The sequence below is a fragment of the Tachyglossus aculeatus genome, chromosome X1 (genome assembly GCF_015852505.1).
Source record: "Tachyglossus aculeatus isolate mTacAcu1 chromosome X1, mTacAcu1.pri, whole genome shotgun sequence".
Lineage (NCBI taxonomy): Eukaryota > Metazoa > Chordata > Mammalia > Monotremata > Tachyglossidae > Tachyglossus > Tachyglossus aculeatus.
In genome coordinates, this window is record NC_052101.1 from 95,696,131 (window position 1) to 95,721,914 (window position 25,784).

The window sequence follows — 25,784 nt, forward strand, 5'->3', positions numbered from 1 at the left end:
TTTACCGCCAAACCAGAGAGGAGTTTTCATCTAGTGTGTCTCACCTCTTCAACTTTTAGAGGCAGATGACGGAGGAAGGCAAGGAAGCTTCAACCCAAGGATTGAGCCTGCAAAAATTAGAGAAAGAAAGCAATCAGTCAGTGATATTTACTGAGTGCTTCCTAGGTGCAGTGCACTGTAATAATTGTGGTAAAGAGAAGCAGCATGGATTAGTGGATAGAGCATGGGCCTGGGACGGAGAGCAGAAAAAGGGCTGGGGCTGGTGGGGGGGCACCCAGCTGGCCAGCGGATTCCCTGTGGAAATCCTGTCTCCCGTCCTCCCCGGCGGGAGCTGGGAAGGGCAAGAGCGGCTATCGTTAGGAATATGTGGACGGTGCACATGGGATGCAAATACAGTGCGAGAAGACTGCTGGGCACGGGACCCGGCACCTAGCTGGGGAAAAACGTATTTGACCAGATTGTGCTTCTGGATGGCTCTCAGTGGGGGTGGGAGCTTGGGGGGGGCAGTTATAATAGCAGTTACAGCAGGGGGGCAGTTATAATAATAGCATTTTTTAAGTGCTTACTATGTGCAAAGCACTGTTCTAAGCGCTGGGGAGGCTAACAGGGTGATCGGGTTGTCCCACGGGGGGCTTACAGTCTTCATCCCCGTTTTGCAGATGAGGTAACTGAGGCCCAGAGAAGTTAAGTGACTTGCCTAAAGTCACACAGCTGATAAGCGGTGGAGCCGGGATTTGAAGCCATGACCTCTGACTCCAAAGCCCAGGCTCTTTCCACTGAGTGACTTTGGAGAAGTCACTTGGCCTCTCTGTGCCTCAGTTACCTCATCTGTAAAATGGGTATATATGTATATATGTTTGTACGTATTTATTACTGTATTTTATTTGTACATATTCATTCTATTTATTTTATTTTGTTAATATGTTTTGTTTTGTTCTCTGTCTCCCCCTTCTAGATTGTGAGCCCACTGTTGGGTAGGGACTGTCTCTATATGTTGCCAACTTGTATTTCCCAAGCGCTTAGTACAGTGCTCTGCACACAGTAAGCGCTCAATAAATAGGATTGAATGAGTGAATGAATGGGGGGCAGCTATTTGCTTGGTTTCCATTGCCGAGGCCGGGGTTGGGGGGTCCCCCCTCTTAGCCCAAGACCCTTAAAGCCCCTGCATTAACCCAGCCCTGACTGTGAGGAGCTTGAGGCGGGGAAGGGGGGCAGCGGAGCCACGTTATTATTATTATTATTATTGTGGTATTTGTTAAGCGCCTACTATGTGCCAAGGACTGTAGTAAGTGCTGGGTGGATACAAGCAAATCGGGTTGGACACGGTCCCCGTCCCTCTTGAGGCTCACTGTATTACTCCCCATCTTACAGATGGGGTAACTGAGGCCCAGAGAGGTTTGCAAGGACCCGGCCGCGTTGAGGCCGGAGGAGTGGGGAGGACTCGGGCACCTGGCCAGGCGGCTCCTTTTTGTCTTTGCTGAAAGGAGTCGTGCGGTCCGGTGGCATGACGCGCAGCGCACGACGCGCCGTCTCCCATTAGGATGTCGTGCAGCAAACGGGGGACCCCATAAAATCAAAGAGCCCCGGGACCGCAGGTGGAGTCATGTGGCCTTGGCTCAATAATCTTGCGGCAACCACCCCCTTGACAGAGCGCCCCGAGGTAGCTACCTCAGTCACCGTCTAAAGCCGGCCCTGCATGTTACTTTGGGCATTCGGCTCTATGTGCCGAGCACTGTGGACGGTACATCATAATCAGCTCAGACCCGGGTTCTGTCCCCCCCAGGGCTCAGTCTGAGAGAGGGAGAATAGGTATTTTCATCCCCATTTTGCAGATGAGGAACCCGAGGCACAGCAAAAAAAATCAAGTGACTTTCCCAAGGCCAGGGGCAGGATTAGAACCCAGGTCTCCTGGCGTCTAGGTCCGTGGTCCTTCCATCTGGCCACCCTAGAGAAGCAGCGTGGCCTAGTGGAAAGAGCAGCCTGGGAGTCAGAGGACCTGGCTTCTAATCCTGGCTCTGCTTGTGTGACCTTGGACAAGTCACTTCACTTCTCTTTGTCTCAGTTGCCTCCATCTGCATAATGGGGATTCACTACCTGTTCTCCCTCCTACTTAAATGATGATAATAATAATGATGATGATGGCATTTGTTAAGCACTTACTATGTGCCAAGCACTGTTCTAAGCGCTGGGGTAGATACAATCAGTCAATCAATCGTATTTATTGAGCGCTTACTGTGTGCAGAGCACTGTACTAAGCACTTGGGAAGTACAAGTTGGCAACATATAGAGACAGTCCCTACCCAACAGTGGGCTCACAGTCTAGAAGGGGGTTTACAAGGTAATCAGGTTGCCCCACAGTCTTAATCCCCATTTTGCAGATGAGGTAACTGAGGCACAGAGAAGTTAAGTGACTTGCCCAAGGTCACACAGCTGATAAGTGGCAGCGCCGGAATTAGAACCCACAACCTCTGACTCCCAAGCCCGGGCTCCGGCCACTAAACAGAGAAGCAGCGTGGCTCCGTGGAAAGAGCCCGGGCTTTGGAGTCAGAGGTCATGAGTTCAAACCCTGGCTCTGCCAATTGTCAGCTGTGTGACTTTGGGCGAGTCACTTCACTTCTCTGGGCCTCAGTTACCTCATCTGTAAAATGGGGGTAAAGACTGTGAGCCCCCCGTGGGACAACCTGATCACCTTGTAACCTCCCCGGCGCTTAGAACAGTGCTTTGCACATAGTAAGCGCTTAATAAATGCCATCATTATTATTATTAAACCACATATCATCAATCGTATTTATTGAGCGCTTACTGTGTGCAGAGCACTGTACTAAGCGCTTGTGTGAGCCCCTCATGGGACCTGATGATCTTGTATCTATTATTATCATTATTATTATCCCAGCACTTAGTACAGTGCTTGGCACAGAGTAAGCATTTACCAAATATTATTATTCATTCATTCAATCATACTTATTGAGCTATTATTATCCCTTAGTACAGTGCTTGGCACAGAGTAAGCATTTACCAAATATTATTATTCATTCATTCAATCATATTTATTGAGCACTTACTGTGTGCAAAGCACTGTACTAAGCACTTATTATCATCATCATCAATCGTATTTATTGAGCGCTTACTATGTGCAGAGCACCGTACTAAGCGCTTGGGAAGTACAAATTGGCAACATATAGAGACGGTCCCTACCCAACAGTGGGCTCACAGTCTAAAAGGGGGAGACAGAGAACAAAACCAAACATACTAACAAAATAAAATAAATAGAATAGATATGTACAAATAAAATAAATAAATAAATAAATAGAGATAAATAAATAAATAGATAAAATTATTATCATTATTATTACTACCATCCTAACTTTCCTATAGCTTGGATGGGGGGATGGAGAGGTGAGAGTAGGAATTACTAATTCATTCCCCCCCCAGGATTGAGAAATACAGGAAACGAGGGCGGCCTTCACCCAACCCGTTCCCCGTACTTTCAGGTTACATAACCCGTCATTTCATCTACCCCACTCTCTGATTTCACTTTTTGGGGGGGACTGGACACATTGACCGTGTCTTCAGCGAAATCTGGAGAAAAACAGAGAAGGGACAAGATGTGAGGGGGCCGACAACCTGGAGACCGAGGGAGAGCCTCAGTTTGTCACTAGTACAGACTGCCGCAGAAGAAATGGGAGTTAATGAGGAAGATGGTGTTGAGGATGAGGGTATGAACTCGACAACAACCTGCAGGTCAGTGAGTGTGGTGCCAAATTCGAATTGCCTCAATTTACTTGAAAGGAACAGCGGGCCGTTGTCTCATCTCTTAACTAAGCCTCCACGGGGTTTTCTTGGCTTTCCGTCAAGTATTGACTGCCAACTCACCTGCTTCCTTCCATTCGGTCGGATTTATTGAGCGCTTACTGTGTGCGGAGCACTGTACTAAGCGCTCGGAAAGTACAATTCAGCAACAGAGATGGTCCCTACTCAACAACGGGCTCACGGTCTAGAATTAAAATTCCTCCGATAGAGAACGTGTCAGATGTTAAACTGATAAGAACGGATACTATATTTGATCGTTGCCAGAGGCCGCGAAGTCGCCCCTCAAGTGGTTCCACGATTTTCACAGCTTCCCCTTAAGCAATTTGATGCTCGCCCCAGCCCCACAGCACTGTTGCCTATATAATAACAGTATTTGTTAAGCACTTACTCTGTGTCGGGCACTGTGCTAAGCGCTGGGGTGGATACAAGCAAATCGGTCACATCTTCCTATTCGACTACAGAGAAGCAGCGTGGCTCCGTGGGAAGAGCCCGGGCTTTGGAGTCAGAGGTCGTGGGTTCGAATCCCGGCTCCGCCACATGTCTGCTGTGTGGCCTTGGGCAAGTCACTTAACTTCTCTGAGCCTCAGTTACCTCATCTGTAAAATGGGGATTGACTGTGAGCCTCACGTGGGACAGCCTGATCACGTTGTATCCTCCCCAGCGCTTAGAACAGTGCTTTGCACATAGTAAGCGCTTAACACCATCATTATTATTATTATTATTACTATTACTACTTCCCCGCTCTGTAATCGATCTTAATGTCTGTCTCCCACCGTAGTCTGTAAGCTCCATGTGCTCAGGCGTTGTGTCTATCACCTGGTATCTACTAGGCTCCCCCAGGAGCTTAGTACAGTGCTCTGCCCAGAGTAAGCGCTCAATATTAATAATAATTATGGTACTGGTTAAACGCTTACTCTGTGCCCAGCACTGTTCCAAGCTCTGGGGTGAATTCGGTGGGGCACAGTCCCTGTCCCGCATGGGGCTCCCAGTCTTAATCCCCATTTTAGAGATGAGGGAACTGAGGCCCAGAGAAGTGAAGCGATTTGCCCAAGGTCACACAGCGGACATGGGGCGGGGCCGGGATTAGAACCCAGGTCCTTCTAACTCCCAGGCCCGTGGTCTATCCACTAAGCCACGCTGCTTCCCCGAAACAGCTCTGTAGACACCACTGATTGATTCACTTACCCTGTACACCCATTTACATCCTGTACTGTACATATGTACATGTACATATTTATTACTCTATTTATTTTACTTGTACATATCTATTCTATTTATTTTATTTTGTTAATATGTTCGGTTTTGTTCTCTGTCTCCCCCTTCTAGACTGTGAGCCCACTGTTGGGTTGGGACTGTCTCTGTATGTTGCCAACTTGGACTCCCCAAGCGCTTAGTACAGTGCTCTGCACACAGTAAGCGCTCAATAAATACGATTGATTGATTGATTGATTGTACTCTGCCTAGACTCACCCTATACCATCCGCAATCCCACATTCAGTCCTCTCCCTTATCAGATGTTGAACTTTTTAAATTACGGCATCCCTGCATTGTGTGGCCCCATGATGATTTTTCCATTCATTTTAAAAATTACATTTCAAAACCCATCTTTCATAGGATGACAATTACTGACTCGCCCAGTTCTTCATTATAAGGCCTTCTCTATCTCTTACCCTCTGCATGACTCCTTGCCTTTTCGCATTTTCTTACGCTGTCTTTGCTGCCGTAATGAACACGCTTCGGAAGATATTTTTACAGACGCTATAATGTAAAATAAATTCTGTTGTGTGTAGCATATGACTGATTGCCCTCCTATTTTCAGTCATATCAAAAGCTAATTTACTGATCTCCTGTCGTAGACATCCCGTTATTATAATCGTACATGAGTCTTATCCACCAAATTCATAAAGTTCTTTGACACTTTACTTTGGAAAATGCTTTTTAAGCTAGGTTACGTCTTTGAGAACCCGGCATAATTAAGTTCGTGGCACTGTGTGCTTTTCCATTTTTCTACTAATTTAAAGCACAATTTAATGTCATTATAACCATTCCTTTTCAGAAGAAATTAGCAAGAGGTCCCAGTCACCTTTTCTCGCTACCCATGAGTGCAGATTACTTTTCATAAAAAGCCCCCAAGGGGCTCAATCTCCAAAGGTGGAATGGCAAGACGGAGCATGAATTGAGTGATGATTTTTTTTTTTAAATAAGCACACACACCCCGACCCAACCTTTCACCTTATTAGGGGTTCTTTTCCTCAAATCCTTCACCCCTTTGGAACTACTATTTCAAGAAAGTGACCTGTATTTTACAGAATTAACTTGGCTGTAGGAAGCCCTACCTCTTCCAACAATCTAAATGCTAGTAATTATGGTTATTTGTTGAGTGTTTCACACTCACTAATACTAATCATAACAGTAGTGGTATTTTTAAGCGCTTACTTTGTTCCAACCACTGTACTAAAGCCGGGGTAGATACAGAGATTACCAGGTTGGACCTAGTCCCTGATCTACAAGGGGGGGTCACCGTCTAGGTAGAAGGGAGAATAGGTATTAAATCCCCATTTTACAGAGGAGGGAAGTGACTTGTCCGAGGTCACTCAGCAGACAAGTGGCAGAGCCGGGATTAAAACCCAGGTCCTTCTAATTCCCCGGCCCGTGCTCTATCCCCTAGGCCGTGCTGCTTCTCGGTGTAAGTTGGCATACGCCCTTCAGAGCTGTATTTGGATGCTTCCCTCCAATTCTAATAAACATTTCAAATGCAGAATGGACAGTCCTCATTACCCTGCTCGGCAAGGTAAACTAAACGGCAGACACCCCAGGAGCTCTGACGTGAATGACTGATTTTGTATAAATGAACAAGGTACAATGTTGCCTACTGTTATTCTGCTTCGCCCCCACATTTCAATAAGTATCCCTGCTACCACATAGGTCCAAAGTGACCTCAAGTCATTTTGGTGCCTCTTAGCATTTTGAACAGCTAAGGGGTGGGTTCTCACGGAGGAATAGTTTTGGGGGAGGGATCCATTTGTACTTCCCTTCCCCTCATCCCCTAATGAGGAAATTAAGTACTGGGGAACTAGTTGGATTATGGAAATCAGCCCGAATATCTGCCCTGGGGGAAGGTGGTAGGAGGGCAGAGCATTTCTTTGTAGCCAAGGACGGGGCATAAGTGATAAGCCAGCAGTGCCATGCCAGAAAAGCCAGAAAAGCTAGACCGTAAGCTCGTTGTGGACAGGGAACGAGTCTGCCAACTCTGTTATACTGTACTCTCCGAGGCTCTGCACACAGGAAGCGCTCAATAAATTCCATTGATTGATAGATGCTCAGCAAGGCACTGGCGCTACAGAAGAGGACCCCCCCCCCCCCGCCCCGCCCAAAGACAAAGCAAGACTCAGTTGGCGCTCAATAAATACGACTGAATGACTGAAAGGGGAAAAGAGGGCTTAGGGAAGGCCTCTTGGAGATGCGATTTTAATAGAATTATGGTTTCAGTGTTAGTAGACTAACTCCCCTCCTCCCCCTCTCCATCCCCCCCCCGCCTACTTCCTTCCCTTCCCCACAGCACCTGTATATATGTATTTATGTTTGTACATATTTATTACTCTATTTATTTTACTTGTACATATCTATTCTATTCATTTTATTTTGTTAATATGTTTTGTTCTCTGTCTCCCCCTTCTAGACCGTGAGCCCACTGTTGGGTAGGGGCCGTCTCTATATGTTGCCAACTTGTACTCCCCAAGCGCTTAGTACAGTGCTCTGCACACAGGAAGCGCTCAATATATATGATTAATTGATTGACTTCGTTCCAGGACTTGGATGGAAGGGATTATTACTCTGTCCTGCCATTTGTTGTATTTTTCTAGGTATAACCATTCTTGAACGACAGTCTGTAGAACTTTTGATGATGCCGGTAATCTGTTGGAAGAGTCTGCCAGAAGAACGGAAGTACAGTCTAATACCCGCGCCCTCTAACAAGGTTAATGTAGAGTAAATTGTAAGCTCTACTGAAAGCCTGTCTCTAGACTGTAAACTCAATCAATCAATCGTATTTATTGAGCGCTTACTGTGTGCAGAGCACTGTACTAAGCGCTTAGGGAAGTACAAGTTGGCAACATATAGAGACGGTCCCTACCCAACGGTGGGCTCACAGTCTAGAAGGGGACACTTATAGGCAGGGAGCGTGTCTGTTTATTGTTATATTGTACGCTCCCAAGCGGTCATGGGTTCTAATCCTGGCTCTGCCAGTTGTCGGCTGTGTGACCTTGGGCAAGTCACTTCACTTCTCTGGGCCTCAGTTATCGCATCTGTAAAATGGGGATTAAGACTGTGAGCCCCACGTGGGACAGGGACAGTGTCCACCCTGATCTGCTTGTATCCGCCCCCGTCCACGCGTGCTTAGTACAGTGCCTGGCACATAGTGAATTATTATTATTATTATTATTATCATCATCAATAAATATGATTGAATGAATGAAAGTAAACTTGAGCAGGCCCAAGCCCCCTGCGTTGGTCACGGGCAATGAGCTGGAGCCCCTCTCAGGGTCGCACCTGGAGAGTTTTCAGGACTCCACCCGTCTCGACTACGGAAGGGAGAGTCAAGCAGAGGCAGACCCATTCCATTCCTAGCTTGGGGAGTGGAAGGCCAATCTGCTAGAAGTCAAAACTCACCTGTGCCGGGCGAGAGAGTCGAGGACGGAGACTCAAGTTTCCTGCGCGGGAGGAGGCGGTGGCAAACCACTGCCGTATTTTTACCAAGGAAACAATGTGGATCCACTACCGGAGTGATTGCAGTGCTCTACACACAGTAAGCGCTCAGTAAATAAATAAGATTGAATTGCAGATGGAGGTGGGCCGCTGTGGGAGAGACGTGGCCGTGGCGTCGCTGCGGGTGGGAGACGACTCTACGGCATAAGACAAGACAAGGAGTTGGAGGGGGCACCCCTGGCTCTGACACGACCAGCCATGCTGTCATGAGGCAGCCGTAGTAATAGTAATTGTAATACTTCTGTGGGCAGAACACTCTTCTAAATGCTGGGAAAGAGTATACAGGTGGAAATTATTATTATTATTAATAATAACAATAGTATTTATTAAGCGCTAGCTATGTGCCGAGCACTGTTCTAAGCGCTGGGGGAGAGGTTATCAGGTTGTCCCACATGGGGCTCACCGTCTTAGTCCCCATTCTACAGATGAGGTGCGTGGCTCAGTGGAAAGAGCCCGGGCTTTGGAGTCGGAGGTCATGGGTTCAGATCCCGGCTCCGCCACTTGTCAGCTGTGTGACTTTGGGCAAGTCACTTAACTTCTCTGGGCCTCAGTTCCCTCATCTGTAAATTGGGGATTAAGCCTGTGAGCCCCCTATGGGACAACCTGATCTCCTTGTAATCTCCCCAGTGCTTAGAACAGTGCTTTGCACATAGTAAGTGCTTAATAAATGCCATCGTTATTATTATTATGAGGTAACTGAGGCACAGAGAAGTTAAGTGACTTGCCCACAGTCACACAGCCGGCAATTGGCAGAGCCAATTAGCCACCGACCCCATCCCTCAAGGGGCTCACAGGCTAGAAATATAGATGGGGGCGGATGGGGGACTGAGGAACGGAACTGGAGATGGTCACATTGGGAGCAATGAAACATTAAAATGGCATAAAGGACACACAATATGCAACACACAAAATAAAAACAAAAGTCAGTTGGGAGCTGTGGCTAGAGGAGCATCAACTCAGTGTCCCCGGTTTCTGGATAGGGGCTCCAGCTATGCATTGACACAAACCCCTAAAATCGTGTCTACCAACTCTATTGTACCGGACTCTCTCAAGCGCTTAGTAAAGTGCTCTGCACAAAGTGCTCAAAAATACCATTAATTGATGGATTTATTGATTGCTAGGGTTACACTAGAAAGAAAAGATATGTGTTTCCAATCCCTAATCTTTGGATCTGAGGGGGGATTTTTTTTATGGTATTTAAGTGATTACTATGTGCTAGGCACTGTTCTAAGCGCTGTGGTAGATACACGTTAATCAGGTTGGACACAGTCCCTGTCTCACATAGGGCTCACAGTCTTATTCCCCATTTTGTCTTATTCCCCATTTTACAGAAGAGGTGACTGAGGCACAGAGAAGTGACTTGCCCAGGGACACACAGTCGACAAGTGGCCGAGCCGGGATTAGCACCCAGGTCCTTCTGATTCCCGGGTCTGTGCTCTATCCACTGGGCCAAGCTGTTTTTCATGCCGAAGGCTCGTTAGCCAAGTGGCTTTTACCAGAATCTTCAAAAAAAACAACTATTTATGAAGAATGTCGTTCCGCAGTTACTCAAAATGTACCTCCATTGACACCTAGTATCCATGTAGTGGGAACCTACATATGTGCGCGTGTGTGTGTGTGTCCCTTTTCAATCAATCGGTCATATTTATTGAGCACTCACTATGTGCAGAACACTATACTAAGCACTTGGGAGAGTACAACATAGAGTCGGAATACATGTTCCCTGCCCACAACAAGTCTAAAGTCTAGACACGGTCCCTGCCCGCAGTGAGCTTACACGCTTGCAGGAGAAACTATTGACTATGAAGTTGACGTACGCACGTGTGAACATACTATTGTGGGACCCCCAGTCCCACATAAAGGTTATCCTTCGTTGTGCGGTTGTGTTTGTTGTTGGCTGTACCTCGTGCTGTTTTCACGCTTGCCTCGGTATCATGGGCCTCTCACTGCTTCTCCTCAGAAACAGCTATTCTTTTCTTTTCTTCTAGACTGTGAGCCCACTGTTGGGTAGGGACCGTCTCTATAGGTTGCCAACTTGGACTTCCCAAGCGCTTAGTCCAGTGCTCTGCACACAGTAAGCGCTCAATAAATACAATTAATTGATTGATTGATTGATTGATTGACCTCACAGTTTTCATCGGTGTCTGCCATATTTTCCAAGGCTTTGCTTTACTGCAGCGTGGCTCAGTGGAAAGAGCCCGGGCTTTGGAGTCAGTGGTCATGGGTTCAAATCCACTGTCAAGCTGTGTGACTTTGGGCAAGTCACTGAGCTTCTCTGTTGCCTCAGTTCCCTCATCCGTAAAACGGGGATTGACTGTGAGCCCCCCGCGGGACCACCTGATCACTTTGTAACCTCCCCAGCGCTTCGCACATAGTAAGCGCTTAATAAAGGCCATCATCATTATTATTACCGCTGCACTCTTAAACGGGTTGCCTCTGTCTCTGTTTTTGCTAGCCCAATTTCTGCTCACGGCACAATGGCTGTTTGAGTGTCGGCTGTCTTGCCGCTTGATGTTGAGTGTGGCCCATAAGCGACGCTAATGGAATTTCTCAGGGAATGGGATATGGGAAGTTTCAGGGAGGTCCCGGATTCGGAGCTCTAGGGAAGGTTAGACGACATTATAGCTCCGTAGGCATTTGGTTTGGAGTCTAATACCGAGCTGCAGCCACGCTCTATTTCAGTCAGTCAGTCAGTTTGACCTTGATTTTCTACTTCAGGCAGCCAATCAATCATATTTATTGAGCGCTTACTGTGGGCAGAGCACTGATTAAGCACTTGGGAGAGTACAGAGTATAACAGATAGATTCCCTGCCCACAATGAGCTTACAGTCTAGAGGGGGAGACAGACATTAATATAAATAAATTACAGATTGAAATCAGTCTGGTATTTATTGAGTGCTTACTGCATGCGGAGCACCGTATTAAGCACTTCAGAGCGTCCAGTGCAAAAGAGTTGGTACCTATCAATCAATCAGCCGTCAATGGTAGTTTATAATAATAATGTTGGTATTTGTTAAGCGGCGTGGTTCAGTGGAAAGAGCCCGGGCTTGGGAGTCAGAAGTCATGGGTTCAGATCTCGACTCCGCCACTTGTCTGCTGTGTGACCTTGGGCAAGTCACTTCACTTCTCTGTGCCTCAGTTCCCTCATCTGTAAAATGTGAATTAAGACTGTGAGCCCCATGTGGGACAACCTGATCACCTTGTATCCCCCCCAGCGCTTAGAACAGTGCTTCACACATAGTAGGTGCTTAACAAATGCCATCATTATTACTATTAAGCGCTTACTATGTGCCAAGCACTGTTCTAAGTGCTGGGGTAGATACAAGGCAATCAGGTTGTCCCACATGGGGCTCACAGTCTTCATCCCCATTTGACAGATGAGGGAAGTGAGGCCCAGTGAAGTTAAGTGACTTGCCCAAGGTCACAGAGCTGACAAGTGGCGGAGCCGGGATTAGAACCCGTGACCTCTGACTCCCAAGCCCGGGCTCTTTCCACTAAGCCACGATTGAGAGCTTACTATGTGCAGAACACTTACTAAGCACTTGGGAGAGTACAAACAGGGTTGGTAGACATGATCCCTGCCCACAGGGAGCTTACAGTCTACAGGGGAGATATATTAAAATAAATTACAGATAGGAGAAATGGCAGAGAGAGAGAGAGAGAGAGCTGGAAAATGTATTGCCACAAGATGAATGTTAACTTGGACTTGTCACATTTTCCTTTTGTCATTCTCTCAAACCTACAGGAACACAGAACTCTAATGAATTTGTATTTCTTCTCCCTCAATTTTTCAGTAGTCTGAGCTGTATTCTCCTCCTACCATCCTTTTGGTGAATTTATTTCTGGACATAAGCAGAGTGTAAGGATATATGTGTCCTGTGGGGCTGAGGGTGGGGTGAATATCAAGTCCTTAAGGGGAACACATCCAAGTGCCCAGGAGATGCAGAGGAGACGATGGGTAGGGGAAATAAGGCCTTAATCAGAGAAGACCTCTTAGAGGAGGTGTGATTTTAGTAGGACTTTGAAGGTGGGGAGAGTGACGGTCCGTCCGATGTGATGGGTCACCTCCACAAGTCGCGGGTTAGTGGGATGAGATCTACGGAGGGGCAGGGGAGCGAGGGAATTCAGTTCCGTGGAGAGGCGGGGTTGGGGGCTGGATTTGTGTGTCATGAGGAGGTAGGTCGAGTAAGGAGACCAAATGGGACAAGATGGCTTTGGAAAATTGTTGGGGGGGGTCAAAAGATCAGCGGTCTCTATGGAGAAACAGGACAGACTGGAGGGGAAGTGGTGAGTGGGAGAGAACAGACGTCAGGAGGTTGCGGTCAGAGAGTAGAACTTCAGAAAACTGGTGAGATTGGAGATCGGACAGTTATTAGAGATCGAGCGTGGTTCCTGGTACTTCCCGGTCAAAAGTTGCATCACCTGGTCCACGGGATGCCTAGGAATCAAAATTAGGTGACGGCATTTCACTCTGTTTGCCCATGAAAATCCTTGGTCATGACTAGGATTTCCCTGGGCCTGGCTGATACATTCCTTCGGTTTTTTTTCCAAACTTTTTGGCAGTCCCTAGACAGCAGACCTGATCAGATTCTTAAAAGAAAACTGTTTTTTTAATGGCATTTATTAAGCGCTTACTATGTGCAAAGCACTGCTCTAAGCGCTGGATCATTTTCACTTTACTTCATATATATCTATAACTTGATTAAAAACTTTAAGGCAGTGTTCAGTACCAGGATGGTACATTCAGTTTTACAGAAATCCTTTTAAAATGATATGACTTTTAGTTAAGGAATCACTGTAATATCGTTCCGGGTAGATTCCGCTACCTGAATGCAAAATGTTACTTATCGAACTATCACATTCCACTTTCTTAAGCAAGTGGACCGCTTCTCTTTCAGCGGCATTAACAGATGTTCCCATAATTCCTCTTTGATTAAACTTCCTTATTTCAGTGCAGCTTTCTGTTTAGTCAAGACTGGTTTCTCATTTGTTTAAAATATCTGGCAGAAGTGGCCCCAGGTATTTATATAGTTCAACTAAAAAAGGCTTAGAGATGACATATGTTACTGCACATGGAGTAGCTCAATGGGTGCCGTTAAAGAGTGAGACATTTCTCGTTGGCTGTTGAAAACCATAGCCACAACGAACTCATCTTTCCCCAAAAGTAATCCTTCCCCTCATCGCACTTCAGTCATGCGATTGTGACTGCTCCTTGTACAACAGTACTTTGAAGCCCTTTGAGGATTTAGCATCCACTTAGCTGCAATTATTGATTTCTTCCACCAGAGAGAAAAACAGCTATTTTCCTTTTATTCAAGATTTAAAAAGTTAACTTTCAGAGCCGGAAAATGTATGGCCACTAGATGAATGCTGACCTGGACTTGTCACATTTTCCTGTCGTCATTCTCTCCTCAAACCTATAGGAACACAGAACTCTACTGAATTTGTTTTTCTTCTCTCTCAATTTTTCAGTAGTCTGAGCTGTATTCTCCTTCTGCCATCCTTTGGGTGAATCTTATCTCTGCATATAAGCACCAATGATAGAATTTTTACCTGGACCTGTGGTAGCCCAAAGCAACAGAGGGGAAAAGTGCTACCAGGTGGCACCCTAGAACTCCTAGAGAGTGGAGGTAAATCCCGTGGCTTTGCTTTTCCAGAGCTTAAGGTCCTTTTTTTAAAAAAAAAAAATGTTATTTGTTAAGTGCTTATTATGTGCCAGGCACTTTACTAAGCAAGCACTGGGGTAAATGCAAGCTAATAAGGTTGGACACAGTCCCTATCCCACATAGGACTCACAGTCTTAATCCCCATTTTACAGATGAGGTAACTGAGGCACAGAGAAGTTAAGAGTCTTGCCCAATTTCATACAGCGGACGTGTGGCGGAGCCAGGATTTTACTACTAGGCCTCGCTGCTTCTCGTCCTGTCAAAGCCTCACACCTAACAGTGTTCATTTTCCCTTGCCCACCTGCCATCCTGCCCCCCAGTTCCTTTTACCCTTCTCCTTCCCCCCACAATCACCACCCAAAATCCAACATCAAGACCGCAGGGAAGCAGCGTCGCCTAATGGAAAGAGCATTGGCCTGGAAGTCCGCGGACCTGGGTTCTAATCCCGCTCCTTCATCCGTAAAATGGGAAGTCAATACCTGTTCTCCCTCCTATTTAGACTGTGTGCCCCACATGGGACCTGATTATTTGTGTATCCACCTCAGCGCTTAGTAGAGTGCCTGGCACATAGTAATTGCTTAACAAGTACCAAAAAAAAAAAAAACCCAAACCAAACCCTGGCTTTTAGCTGAAGAGGATATTTACAGAAAATTCCCAGGTTTTTCAAATGATGGTATCTGGGGTGGTGTAGAGGATGGTATAAAAATCCCCTTTCCCCACGCCCAGTCTGCTGCTGGGTGGGATTCTCCAAGAAAGATTCCAACGATGAGTTCGGTGGTGTCCAAACCAGATCAGGGCCCAGCACGGTCTGCTGCTGGGAGGGCACACAGAAATATTCTGTTCCGTGGCCACAGGCCGCATCCAGACCGTAACCATCTGTCTCGCAAGGTGGGCTGTTGGCTTCGGGGAAGGGAGTGTGGGGGGCTCAGTGCATATCATCCCCACTAATGAAAAACAATTCAAGTGCAGGTCCTACTGATGGTGAGTGGGATGCCTCAAGTCTGTAGGTAAAAAAATCCTAGGTGAGGAAGCGGGCCAGGATATTGGTCCCCAGGTCGCTGAAGAGGCAACGGAGTCACTTGGCAGCACCCTGTGTGGCTGAGCAGCCCTTTTTAGGAGGGCACTGCCCGCCCACCTCACTCAAAAAGACATACTTGCAGTTTTAGGTGAACTTCACCACCAGTGGGGTCTTTGAATACACAGGACAACTAGCTATCGTGATGGGGAGGACTCCTAGGAACGTTTCTGACTAAGGGATGACAATGATCATCTAAAAACTAAATACTTCACTCTGCTGCCCGGATCATTTTTCTACAAAACCATTCCGCCTCTGTTTCCCCACTCCTCGAGAACCTCCAGGAGTTGCCCATCCACCTCCACATCAAACAGAAACTCCTTACCATCGGCTTTAAAGCATTCAAGCACTAGCCTCCTTCTACCTCACCTTGCTGCTCTCCTATTACAACCCAGCCCACACTTTGCTCCTCTAATGCCAGCGTACTTATTGAACCTCAATCTCATCTATCTCGCTGCCGACCTCTCGCCCATGTCCTGATTGGAACGTCCTCCTCTCCTTATCTGAAAGACAATTACCACCCCCACCTTCAAAACCTTAATGAAGGCACATCTCGTCCAGGAGGCCTTCCCTGACTAAATCCTCATTTCCTCTTTTCCCATTCCCTTCTGCCTCACCCTGATTTGCTCCCTTATTCACCCCTCCCTCGGCCCTAGAGCACATAATTTATTCATTTATATCGTTATCTGTCTCCCCCTCTAGGCTGGGAGCTCGCTGTGGACAAGGAGCGTGTGTCTACCCTCTCTCTTGTCCTCTCCCAAGCGCTTAGTACAGTGCTCTGCACACAGTAATCAATCAACCAATGGTATTTATTGAGCGTTCGTTCAATATGATTGATGGATTGATTGATTACCCCAGGGCTTAGTACAGTATTTGGCATAAAGTGTTTAACAAATACCACAAGTATCGTGATCATTGTCATCCCTTAGTCAGAAACGTTCCTAGGAGTCCTCCCCACCATGATAGCTAGTTGTCCTGTGTATTCAAAGACCCCACTGGTGGTGAAGTTCACCTAAAACTGCAAGTATGTCTTTTTGAGTGAGGTGGGCGGGCAGTGCCCTCCTAAAAAGGGCTGCTCAGCCACACAGGGTGCTGCCAAGTGACTCCGTTGCCTCTTCAGCGACCTAGGGACCAATATCCTGGCCCGCCTCCTCACCTAGGATTTTTTTTACCTGCAGACTTGAGGCATCCTACTCACCATCAGTAGGACCTGCACTTGAATTGTTTTTCATTAGTGGGGATGATATGCACTGAGCCCCCCCACACTCCCTTCCCCGAAGCCAACAGCCCACCTTGCGAGACAGATGGTTATGGTCTGGATGCAGCCTGTGGCCACGGAACAGAATATCTCTGTGTGCCCTCCCAGCAGCAGACCGTGCTGGGCCCTGATCCAGTTTGGACACCGCCGAACTCATCGTTGGAATCTTTCTTGGAGAATCCCGCCCAACAGCAGACTGGGCGTGGGGAAAGGGGATTTTTATACCATCCTCTACACCACCCCAGATACCATTTTTTCATCGATTTTTCAGCCATTGTTGTTATATAAGTCAATCAGTCGTAGTTACTGAGCACTGACTGGGTGCAGAGCACTGTACTAAGCTCTTGGGAGAGAATACAGTACAACAGAGTTGGTAGATATGTCCCCTGCCTACAAGGGGTTTTCAGGAAAAAATTATATAATGAAAAACAAAATTGAAGGGTCCTAATAATGTTTAACAAAAGAAAAGAGTCCAAAAGGGGCAACTGTGTCTGCTACTGACAGTGTTTAAGAGAAAGAAAAGGAACGGGGATCGGGGGATACATCCTCAGCTCCAGATCCGTAATCCTGGTTGGGTTGGCTTTGTCTGGAAGGGAAATGAACAAAGGAAGGCAGGAGAAAACGAAATGAGGAACAGTAGCTAGTAAAGGAATTTGTGGAGAGGGTCTCTTTCCACAGATCTTTGACTCCCATCTCCTTCAGAGAAAATGGGACTGAGTAAACACGCACGTGGCCCTCAATCACAGAGAGGACTAACATCCATAGAGTGGCATTCCCGGCCTACTTTGGATTTCCTGCCATCCTCTAGACTGTAGGCTCGTTGTGGGCAGGGGATGTGTCTACCAATTCTGTAGTACTGTACTCTCCCAAATGTTTAGTACAGCATTCTGCACATAGGAAGTGCTCAATAGATAGAGAAGCAGCATGGCTTAGTGGAAAGAGCCCAGGCTCGGGAGTCAGAGGTCATGGGTTCTAATCCTGACTCCACCACTCGTCAGCCGTGTGACTTTGGGCAAGTCACTTAACTTCTCTGTGCCTCAGTTACCTCATCAGTAAAATGGGGATTAAGACTGTGAGCCCCACGTGGGACAACCTGATTACCTTGTATCTACTCCAGCACTTAGAACAGTGCTTGGCACATAGTAAGTGCTTAAAAGATACCATCATCATCATCATCGATTGATAGGCTAGTAGGTTCCTGTGGGGTTTCTGTCAGAGTGGCATTAAGTCCCAAAACACCCTCTTCAGTTCTCCCTCCAAGTTCCCATAAAATGATCTAACCATTTTCTAATTTTGACTCAAGTGATTGCAAAGATAAGAGAACAGGCCCAAATCAAGGGAAGCCTGAAAGTGCTGTTTGAAAAATCAGCCAAGTATGACGCTTTCCGAGTCCCAGTGTCTGCAAGAGTTTTCTTTTCACTTCATTGCTAATGAAAAAATCATAGGGAAAGTAACGTGATTTGGTTTGCACAGATGAGTAAGGTTTCGTGTACAGCCGGCCACCTCATGGCCTACAAAACATCCCCACGATCCAGCAATGCTATAACTGTCAATATATGGAAATGTGACTTCTATTTGTAGCTCTCTTTACGAGAGTGTGGCGGTGTTGCTTAGGTATGGGAATGAGAGCTGAGGTTATTTGTTCGATACTGAGTTCAGAGGCTTGATTGGTCATTTCTTGCGGGGGGGTTGTGGTATTCATTAAGTGCTTACTGTGTGCCCGCCACTATTCTAAGCACTGGGGTGGATTCAAGGTAATTAGGTTGGACACAGTCCACGTCCCACATGGGGCTCCAAGTCTTAATCCCCATTTTCCAGATGAGGTAACTGAGGCACAGAGAAGTGAAGTAACTTGTCCAAGATCACAGGGCAAACAAGTGGCAGGGCCGGGACTAGAACCCTAGGTCCTTCTGATTCCCAGGCCCGTGTCCGTGCCCCATCCATTAGGCCATGCTGCTTCTCAGTTTCCTAGTCTGAAAGATGAGGGCAGTAATACCTACTCCCCAGGGAATTGTGTGGAGAAACTAATGAATGATTAAAGAAAGCCAGATTGTTACTCCTTTGTTCCCTTTTGTCTTCATCCAATCCTTTAGGACACTTAGAGAAGCAGTTATTTCATCTGTAAAATGGGGATTAAGATTGTGAGTCCCATATGGGACAGGGACTGTGTCCAACCTCGTTGGCATGCGTCTACCCATCATCACCATCATCAATCGTATTTATTGAGCGCTTACTATGTGCAGAGCACTGTACTAAGGGCTTGGGAAGTACAAATTGGCAATATATAGAGACAGTCCCTACCCAACAGTGGGCTCACAGTCTAAAAGACTGTGCTTACCCCAGTGCTTAGAACAAGCACATAGTAAGTGCTTAACCAATACCATTTTAACCCCCCCCAAAACTTCCATGCTCTTTCTCTCGCTCTGCAACTAAGACCACCCAGCCTCAGGTTCTGAGCTGTCATTTCAGTTGTACTGGGAAAAGCCACCGTGTACAGCATCACAGTATTAAGCAACTGTCAGCCTCCCCATAGATCTGGGTTACCCGGACAACTGCTGGTTGTATAGACTTTCTAGACTGACATAAATCAGGACAGCTGCTCCCGGAAAATCGGGGGGCTAGAGGCAGGAATGGAAGCCGTAAGAAGTGCTTTGTACTTCCCAAGCGCTTAGTACAGTGCTCTGCACGCAGTAAGCGCTCAATAAATACGATTGATTGATTGATTGATTGATTGATAAGAAACGTGGAGAAAAGGCCTGTGAAGTGCCCCCAAGTTTCCACCCTGGTCCCTGGAGGTCCAGGTGCTCCTGATATCACCAAAAGCTCTGCAATGAACGAAAACTCTGTTTGCGGTCCACAGCGCTCGCGTTCGTGACAAAATTGGACAGTGCAAAGAGGCAGGGAGTCCTGCATCTTTTCGTCATGTAACGGAGGCAGCATGGCGTAGTGGATAGAGCCTGGGCACCAGGAGGTCATGGGTTCTAATCCTGGCTCCACCACTTGTCACCTTGGGCAAGTCGCTTCACTTCTCTGGGCCTCAGTTTTACCTCATTCGATAAAATGGGGTTGGAGACTGTGAGCCCCACATGGGACCGGGACCGTGTCCAATTGGATTTGCTTGTATTCACCCCAGCGCTTAGTACGGTGTCTGGCACATAGTAAGCACTTAACAAATACCGTCATCATTATTATTAGAAGCTATGGGCTGGTCAGAGCATAGGTAGCCAGCAAAGTGTGTTGTTCCTGTCCCAGGAAGTTTGTTCCAAAGGCCCCTCGGAGTGATAGCCAGATCCAGGGTCTCACATCCGCTTGAGGAGGCCCAGGTTTAGCACGTGGGCTTTCCTGGCCCGCCTAATCAATCAATCAATCGTATTTATTGAGCGCTTACTGTGTGCAGAGCACTGTACTAAGCGCTCAATAAATTATGTGTCAAGCACTGGACTAAATGCTGGGGTAGCTGGAAGATAATCAGGCCAAACACAGTCTAGACTGGGAGCCCGTTGTTGGGTAGGGGCCGTCTCAATCCGTTGCCAAATTGTACTTTCCAAGCACTTAGTACAGTGCTCTGCACACAGTAAGCGCTCAATAAATATGACTGACTGAACGAATGAAGTCCCTGTCCCTCATCGGGCTCACAGTCTAAGGAGGAGGGAGAACAGACCGGCGTTGAGTTCCCATTTTACAGATGAGAAGAACTGAGGCCCGGAGAAGTGAAGTGAGTTACCCAAGGTCACAAAGCGGGCAAGTGGTCTTCTGACTCTCAGGCCAATGCTCATTCCACTAGACCACACTGCTTTCCCCTAGGGAAAATCTGGGGCCTCCCAAATCAAGCTCACACCCACTCCCTAAAGCACGCGTGGCGTAGAGAAGCAGCGTGGTTTAGTGGAAAGAGCACGGACTTGGGAATCAGAGGAGGTGGGTTCTAATCCCGGCTCCGCCATCTGTCAGCTGTGTGACTTTGGGCAAGCCACTTAACTTCTCTGGGCCTCAGCTACCTCATCTGGAAAACGGGGATTAAGACTGCGAGCCCCACGTGGAACAACCTGATTACCTCGTATCTACCCCAGTGCTTGGCACATAGTAAGTGCTTAACAAATACCATTATTATTATTATTATTATTAGCATTTCTGGTGCTCTCCCACTCCCTTCTGCATCGCCCTGACTTGCTCCCTTCATTCATTCCCCCCTCCCAGCCCCACAGCACTTATGGACATATGTGTAATTTATTGATTTATATTAATGTCTGTCTCCCCCCTAGACTGTAAGCTCGTTGTGAGCAGGGAACGTGTCTGCTATAGTGTTATATTGTACTCACCCAGGCGCTTAGTACAGTGTTCTGCACACAGTAAATGCTCAATGAATATGACCGACTGACTGATCTGGACAAGCAGAGCCCTTGATGGGGAGGAAGAGAGCAGGGTGGGCTCGCTGTTCCTGGGTGGCGTGAGCCCCTTGCTCTTGGGGGAGCCTTTGGCAACAACCCATTTTACTTTTTGCTTAAAGCTGAGCTACCGGTGGCGTTCCCTAGGCCATCCTCTTGGTCTGCCCATTCCCCGGCTGGTCTTGTGCCAGGGTTTTCCAGGGCTTCCTGCAGAGTGCTGAAACTGGAATAGATGGAAAACCTGAGTGAGGCCTCGAAGGGACCAGATCCCCATCAAAAATTGCCGGCTCTACTACCTCTGGAAGGTGTAAGCAGCACCACCAGAGAGAGAGAGAGAGAGCTGAAAGAGCTGCTTGTCCGAGGCTTTTCCCTCTTTTATCAACTCTCTGGCTTCGGGAGGTCTTTTTTGCCCGAAAAAGCTCCCCTAAAGGAAATCTCCCTAGCTAAAGCAGAGGGAGCTAGAATTCAGGCAATGAATATTAGCTCTCCCTAAAAATCTGAATTCACTAGGATAATAGAGTCAACCCAACTTCTCTGTATGTTCCTATATTCTAGCCCTGGCCAATGTAAACATAGGTCTTTTCGACATAGCTGTATATAATAATTTTCTCTGGAAATCCTCTCTCAGAAAACAAATTCCTGGCTCCTTGCAGATAGAGCTTTTTTGCTTCCCATTTTAAGCTTGTGCAAAGAGTGAAACTCTTCCCACAAAGCGGGCCAAATTCATGGAGGAATATTCTCCACGAGGAAATGTTTCAAAATGATTGCGCTGAAGGTTGTCTCTGGAGACAACCCTCAGCGCAATCATCTTTAGTGCGTTTCTGGATTTAAACGTTCAACTTTCGACGTTTCCTTTCTCTGCTAAACAGTACCGTATTTCTACTGGCTGGTTTATTTGAATCGACAGCAGTTCCCCACCCTCTCTCTCTCTTTCTGTCGGTTGTTTCTGTGTCACAGACGATTCCATTTTCCAGTAAAGATGGTAGCTGCCGACAGCTTCGCAAATGCTAAATTTAAATCAGCGACCCCGGCGGACTGGGGTACAATATTTGAAAACGGGTTCTCGCCTGCTGAAAGGCTAAACGCTCTTTCGCCTTGTCCCAGAAGGACCACGGGGGCGTCAGGGGCGCTGGCCCCCACGGTTCACTCATTCAGTCGTATTTATTGAGCGCTTACTGTGTGCAGAGCACTGTACTAAGCGCAGTTTTCTGAACTCCCAGACTTGCTCATCCCAGGCTTGCTTACCTCATCCCACAGCACCTGTATATATGTATGTATGTTTGTACATATTTATTACTCTATTTATTTATTCATTTTACTCGTGCATACCAATCAATCGTATTTATTGAGTGCTTACTATGTGCAGAGCACTGTACTAAGCGCTCTATTCTATTTATTTTATTTTGTTAGTATGTTTGGTTTTGTTCTCTGTCTCCCCCTTTTAGACTGGGAGCCCACTGTTGGGTAGGGACTGTCTCTCTATGTTGCCAACTTGGACTTCCCAAGCGCTTAGTACAGTGCTCTGCACACAGTAAGCGCTCAATACGATTGATTGATTTATTGATTGATCCCAGGGAGCTGACAAGGCCTGAGATTCTGCTATACCGTCCTCTCCCAAGCGCTCAGCACGGCGTCAATATGATGGATCGACTGACTCGAGAGGTTCCAATCAGGGCTGAAAAGGCCCCCAGACGGGTGACTTTCTGATCAACTGTTTGATCGTGTCTACCTACTCTGTCATATTGCACTCGCCCAAGCGCTCAGTCCAGTGCCCTGCAGGCGGTGAGTGCTCAATAAATAGCACCCGTGGACTGATTTGAAGCCTGCCCCCTTTCTACCCCTACCGCTCAAAATGCAGTGTCAGCTCCACTGAGTAGGAACGCTGTTCACTGCCTGGGGCAGGGGGGTGCTGAAAAACATCCAATCCCCAAAGGAAAAATCAAACTTAGCGTTCTGGAGAAGACTGCATCACATCCTTCCACGCCTCCGTTCCCTTTCCTCACCCAGCTTTGGCCAATACTTTCAAACTCTTAAATTCCCAAGAACAATATGAGAAGAGTCAGGATAGTGAAGGAAGAGAGAGATTGTCCTTAATGACCATACTCTAGGCTATAAGGTTTCAATCCCAATGCATTTGGTTTGAATACAATATTGAGATGGACTTGAGTATTACATTTTAATGAGATAAAGGATGATTTTATAGTTGGCTTTATGTCAGAAGTCCACGGTAGATTTTCCTGGAATCCTCAGTCATTTCCCAGCTACTTCAACAAAGATCGTATCTCTAAATTCTCTCTTCCAGGTGCCATTTTAACAACATGAGTGGAGAAGAGGTCTATTAAAGTGCCTCACTGATGACTAACATCAGGGATCACTAGAATTGTACTGCATTTCTGATTGTAAAATCATTCCCTACCCTATCCACTCAAGTGATGTGCAGCTCAGTAGGTACAGACTACGTTCAAAAACAATAGCACAAAATATTTAAATCCAGGCAGGGGTACCACCTTTGCATTTTGAGCAGGGGAGAAATTGGGGGCCAGGCTTTGGGGGAGAGGGAAGGAAAAATGGGGAGTGGGAGAAAAAGAGGGACAGAGGGAAAGAAGGAAAGGGAGAAAAGAGGGGAGGGGTAGATGGAGGAGACTGGGGGAAGGGGAGAGAGGAAGGGGAAACCTGAAGAGGATCAATCCATCAGTGGTATTTTTGGAGCACTTACTGTGTGCAGAGCACTGTACTAAGCGCTTGGGAGAGTACAACGCAGTTCATTCATTCAGTCGTATTTATTGAGCACTTACTGTGTGCAGAGCACCGGACTAAGCGCTTGGGAAGTCCAAGTTGGCAACATCTAGAGACGGTCCCTACCCAACAGCGGGCTCACAGTCTAGAAGGGGGAGACGGACAACAAAACGAAACATAGTAACAAAATAAAATAAATAGAATAGATATGTACAAGTAAAATAGAGTAATAAATATGTACAAACATATATACATATATACAGGTGCTGTGGGGAAGGGAAGGAGGTAAGGCTGGGGGGGAAGAGGAAGGAGGGGACTCAGTCTGGGAAGGCCTCCTGGAGGAGGTGAGCTCTCAGTAGGGCTTTGAAGGGAGGAAGAGAGCTAGCTTGGTGGATGGGCAGAGGGAGGGCATTCCAGGCCCGGGGGATGACGTGGGCCGGGGGTCGACGGCGGGACAGGCGAGAACGAGGCACGGTGAGGAGATTAGCGGCAGAGGAGTGGAGGGTGTGGGCTGGGCTGGAGAAGGAGAGAAGGGAGGTGAGGTAGGAGGGGGTGAGGTGATGGAGAGCCTTGAAGCCGAGGGTGAGGAGTTTTTGCCTGATTCGTAGGTTGATTGGTAGCCACTGGAGATTTTTGAGGAGGGGAGTAACATGCCCAGAGCGTTTCTGCACAAAGATGATCCGGGCAGCAGCGTGAAGTATAGATTGAAGTGGGGAGAGACAGGAGGATGGGAGATCGGAGAGGAGGCTGATGCAGTAATCCAGTCGGGATAGGATGAGAGACTGAACCAGCAAGGTAGCAGTTTGGATGGAGAGGAAAGGGCGGATCTCAGCGATACTGCGGAGGTGAGACCGGCAGGTTTTGGTGACGGATTGGATGTGAGGGGTGAACGAGAGAGCGGAGTCGAGGATGACACCGAGGTTGCGGGCTTGTGAGATGGGAAGGATGGTAGTGCCGTCAACAGTGATGGGAAAGTCAGGGAGAGGGCAGGGTTTGGGAGGGAAGATAAGGAGTTCAGTCTCGGATGGCTGGTAGACATGATCCCTCCCCTCGAGGGAATCAGGGGAAGGGGAATAGGTGACTTACCCACCCTGTTATGCTATCCCCTTTGCTGCCATCATCATTCATTCGGTACGTTCCTACTGTTTTCCAGACACTGTACCAAATGCTGGGGGAAATTCACAGATGAGAATTAGACAAAGTTCCCGGCCACCCCAAGGGGCTCACGATCTAAGAATAAGGGAATAAGACGAGGTAGGTGAACAACTCATAAGCAACGCTGATACAGCAGAGACACAACAGCAACATCAAACAAGCGTGGCTGTAAATACAACGAGAGTATTGACACACTGGGGCTAGAGGAGCTGAGTTTCAGGCTCCTTGCTACTCAGAGTCCAACGATCCCAATAGTCCCTGCCACGGCCACCGCCCCGGGCTTCCCCAAATTACAGAGAAGGCCTCACGTTGCTGCGGCCTCACCCTAGCAGGCTGGAGAAGAAAGAAATGTTGGGAGTCTGATGATGTTTGGGAGGGCAGATCAGTCATCCTGCCCCGTGACTGCCCGCTCAAGCCTGAACACCCCAGGTAGTTAAGTTCTGAGACCTTGACATATGCCCCGCTATAACTTTGGCCCCAGAGAGGCGGTCATCCTGGGGAGGTCCCAAAGCAGCGGCCAATTTGGTGAGCCCTTGAAGCGGCGGCCGTCTTATGTCTGTCCTGAGGCGGAGAGCGTCTTTTGGAGTTCGTCAAATGGCGGCGTGAAATCGCGTGGGGCTCCCCAAACGGTCGCCATCTTATGGAGCGCCCAAAGTGGTGGCCATCTTTGGAAAGGGTAACATGGCCTCTCCCTCTCCCTCTTCCTTCCCTCTTCCTCTCCCCCTCGTCCCCCTCTCCATCCCCCCATCTTACCTCCTTCCCTTCCCCACAACACCTGTATATATGCTTGTACATATTTATTACTCTATTTATTTATCTTACTTGTACATATCTATCCTATTTATTTTATTTTGTTAGTATGTTTGGTTTTATTCTCTGTCTCCCCCTTTTAGACTGTGAGCCCACTGTTGGGTAGGGACTGTCTCTACATGTTGCC

The 25,784-nt window shown here is 47.4% G+C and overlaps 1 pseudogene; it reads right to left on the reverse strand.

The window, feature by feature from the left end:
- Positions 1-3,962: 3,962 nt before the first annotated feature.
- Positions 3,963-4,089, reverse strand: LOC119920347 (annotated as a pseudogene).
- Between the last annotated feature and the right edge of the window lie 21,695 nt (positions 4,090-25,784).